Source organism: Urocitellus parryii, unplaced genomic scaffold (assembly GCF_045843805.1).
Source record: "Urocitellus parryii isolate mUroPar1 unplaced genomic scaffold, mUroPar1.hap1 Scaffold_95, whole genome shotgun sequence".
Classification (NCBI taxonomy): Eukaryota; Metazoa; Chordata; class Mammalia; order Rodentia; family Sciuridae; genus Urocitellus; species Urocitellus parryii.
Window position 1 is genome coordinate 339,371 of NW_027554244.1, and position 4,315 is coordinate 343,685.

The window sequence follows — 4,315 nt, forward strand, 5'->3', positions numbered from 1 at the left end:
GTATGTCCTCCTCTGAGAAGTGTCTCTTCAGGTCCTTGGCCCATTTGTTGATTGGGTTATTTGTTAAATTATTGTCTAATTTTTTGAGTTCTTTGTATACTCTGTATATTAGGGCTCTATCTGAAGTGTGAGGAGTAAAAATTTTTCCCCAGGATGTAGGCTCTCTATTTACCTCTCTTATTGTTTTTCTTGCTGAGAAAAAAACTTTTTAGTTTAAGTAAGTCTCATTTGTTGATTCTTGTTGTTAACTCTTGTGCTATGGGTGTCCTATTAAGGAATTTGGAGCCTGACTGCACAAAATGTAGATTGGAGACAACTTTTTATTCTATCAGACATTTGTTAGCAAGCTCCTTGATCCACTTGGGTTAACTTTTGTGCATGGTGAGAGAAGGAGATTCAGTTTCATTTTGTTGCATATGGATTTCCAGTTTTCCCAGCACCATTTGTTGAAGATGCTATCCTTCCTCCATTGCTTGCTTTTAGGCCCTTTATCGAATATAAGATAGTTGTAACTTTGTGGATTAGTCTCTGTGTCTTCTATTCTGTACCATTGGTCCACCCGCCTGTTTTGGTACCAGTACCATGCTGTTTTTGTTACTATTGCTCAGTAGTATAGTTTGAAATCTGGTATCGTTATACCGCCTGATTCACACTTCCTGCTTAGAATTGCTTTTACTATTCTGGGTCTTTTATTTCTCCATATGAATTTCATGATTGCTTTATTCATTTCTACAAAAAATGCCATTGAGATTGTGATTGGCATTACATTAAACATATAGAGAACTTTTGGTAATATTGCCATTTTGATGTTAGTTCTGCCTTTCCATGAACAGGGTATATTTTTTCATCTTCGAAGATCTTCTTCTATTTCTCTCTTTAGGGTTCTGTAGTTTTCATTGTATTAATCTTTTACCTCTTTTGTTAGGTTGATTCCCAAGTATTTTATTTTTTTTTGAGGATATTGTGAATGGAGTGTTTTTCCTCATTTCCATTTCAGAAGTTTTGTCGCTGATATACAGGAATGCCTTTGATTTATGCATGTTGATTTTATATCCTGCCACGTTGCTGAATTCATTTATTAGTTCTATTAGTTTCTTTGTAGACCCTTTTGGGTGTTCTAGGTATATAATCATATCATCCGCATATAGTCATAATTTAAGTTCTTCTTTTCCTATTTTTATGCCTTTAATTTCTTTTGTCTGTCTAATTGCTCTGGCCAGTATTTTGAGAACTATATTGAATAGAAGTGGTGATAGAGGGCATCCCTGTCTTGTTCCAGATTTTAGAGGGAATGCCTTCAATTTTTCTCCATTCAGAATGATGCTAGCCTGAGGCTTAGCGTAGATAGCTTTTACAATTTTGAGGTAAGTTCCTGTTTTCCCTAGTTTTTCTAGTGTTTTGAACATAAAGGGATGCTGTACTTTGTTGAATGCTTTTTCTGCATCTATCGAGATGATCATATGGTTCTTATCTTTATGTCTATTGATGTGGTGAATAACATTTATTGATTTCCGTATATTGACCCATCCTTGCTTCCCAGGAATGAATCCTAGTTGATCATGGAACACAATTTTTTTGATGTGTTTTTGATTCCGATTTGCCAGAATTTTATTGACGATTTCTGCATCTAGGTTCATTACAGATATTGGTCTGTAGTTTTCTTTCCTTGAAGTCTCTTTGTCTGGTTTCGGAATCAGGGTGATGTTGGCCTCATAGAATGGTTTTGGAAGAGCTCCCTTTTTTCTATTTCTTGAAATAACTCTAAAAGTATTGGTATTAATTCTTCTTTAAAGGTTTTGTAAAACTCCGCTGTATACCCATCCAGTCCTGGGCTTTTCTTGGTTGGTAGACTTTTGATTGCTTCATGAAATAGAAGAAGCCATCTCATATTACTTTCATTATGATTTGAGTATGTCCCCAAATGCTCATGTGTTGGGAACTTAGTTTCCAAAGGGAGAGAGTTGGAAAATAGTAGAATGTTGAAGAAGTGAGATCTAGTAGATTGTGGTTAGATCATTGGGGGGGATGACATTGGAAAGGGTTAATGTAAAATTCATGGGACACAAGAGAGTTCCTATTAAAGCAGTTGTTACAAAAAGAGATGGCCTTGTTTCTGAATCTCTCTGACTTCCTGTCTCATTATGTTCTCTCTCCCTCTCAAATGAGCCCTTACCATAATGCCATCTCTTGTGTAACGCAGATGAAGTGGCTGTCATAGGAGCTGAGAAGATTCTGGTACAGTATACCAGAATCATATTCAATATCATTCACAATGTATCAAAGCATTTAATATGAAATCAATTCTTTTTCACCACTAGGCTATTTATTCTGGAAATAAGACATGGAATTATAGAGAATGTAGAAGCATTTTAAATTATATATCATACATTACTAGACATCAGAGAAAATACACTGGAGAGAAACTTTAGAAAGGAGACCATTTGTATGGGTTCTTTTCTGTATAAATTCGGTTGTTAATGAAGTTTAATGTTTCTTTAAAAGTATTAATTCATATTAATTGTGAATGATATTCAATATAATTTTTGTATGGATTCCATGTATAAGAAGACTTTATCCTATGGTAGCTGATAAGACAACATTTTATGATAAGAAACTTAATCTTTACATACAACCTTCTCAGTTTACCTTATTAATTGGTCCATAGAAAATGAGAAAATAAAACATAGCTCAATGATTCTTTATTCACATTTCACATTCACCAGGGTGTCTTCTGCTGTGGTGAATAAAGCTTTATTTTTTATTAAAAGTTTTGCCACATTATTCACATTTGTAGGGCCATTCCCCAGTGTGAGTTCTTCTATGGTGAATAAGGCCTATTTTATTGCTAAAAGCTTTTCTACATTCTTTACATTTGTAGGGATTCTCTCGAGTGTGAATTCTGCTTTTGCAAAAAAGGGTTTATATTTGAGTAAAAACTTTGTCACATACTTTGCTTTTGTGAGGCTTCTCTCCAGTGTGAGTTCTTCTGTGGCAAATAAGGTGTGATTTTTGACTGAAAGCTTTGCCACATTCTTTACATTTGTAGGGCTTCTCTCCAGTGTGACTTCTGCTGTGGTGAATAAGGTGTGATTTTTGACTGAAAGCTTTGCCACATTCTGTACATTTGTAGGGCTTCTCTCCAGTGTGACTTCTGCTGTGGTGAATAAGGTGTGATTTTTGACTGAAAGCTTTGCCACATTCTGTACATTTGTAGGGCTTCTGTCCAGTGTGAGTTCTACTGTGGCAAATAAGGCCTACTTTTTGACTGAAAGCTTTGCCACATTCTTTACATTTGTAAGGATTCTCTCCAGTGTGAGTTCTCTTGTGGCGAATAAGATGTGATTTTCGACTGAAAGCTTTGTCACATTCTGTACATTTGTAGGGCTTCTCTCCAGTGTGACTTCTGCTGTGGCAAATAAGGTGTGGTTTTCGACTGAAAGCTTTGCCACAATCTTTACATTTGTAGGGCTTCTCTCCAGTGTGAGTTCTGCTGTGACAAATAAGGCTTACTTTTTGACTGAAAGCTCTGCCACATTCTTTACAATTGTAGGGCTTCTCTCCAGTGTGAGTTCTACTGTGGTAAGTAAGGCCTAACTTTTGACTGAATGCTTTGCCACAATCTTTACATTTGTAGGGCTTCTCTCCAGTGTGAGTTCTGCTGTGGCGAATAAGGTGTGATTTTCGACTGAAAGCTTTGCCACAGTCTTTACACTTGTAGGGCTTCTCTCCAGTGTGAGTTCTGCTGTGGCAAATAAGGTTTGATTTTTTACTGAACACTTTGCCACAATATTTACATTTGTAGGGCTTCTTTCCAGTATAAATTCTCTGGTGGTGAACAAGGCCTGATTTTTTATATGATTTCTGGTTTTCACTCTCACTTGTAGTTTTCCATATTTTGTCTTGTTGTAAATAGTCAAGATCAGAACTTCTATATTTCCCACTTATCTCTTTGTGAAATATATGTTTTATGCCCTTCTCTGGTGACTCTCCTTGGGTATTATGAGAATTCATGGCTGAAATAAACAAAAATAAAAAACAATACCTACTAGACAGGGATAAATATATTTTGCATACATATCATGAAATAAAGGTAAAATACGTACATCAGGAGTGTAGAAGATTAGTAAGTCCAAGTCATCATAAATCAAAAAAAATTATCAGTTCAATAAAATGACCTTGAGAATATTACCCAAATTCTTGTAGAGACCACAGTATCCAAGAGGAGTACATCATTAAGAAGAGTAATATAATAAAGTGAAGGTAAGTATGTTACTTTTATCATCCACAGCCTTTTATCCCATAAGATAGCAATGTG

At 35.6% G+C, this 4,315-nt stretch overlaps 1 pseudogene; it reads right to left on the bottom strand.

The window, feature by feature from the left end:
• Positions 1–2,751: 2,751 nt before the first annotated feature.
• LOC144253106 (uncharacterized) lies at positions 2,752–4,011 on the bottom strand (annotated as a pseudogene).
• Positions 4,012–4,315: the final 304 nt, after the last annotated feature.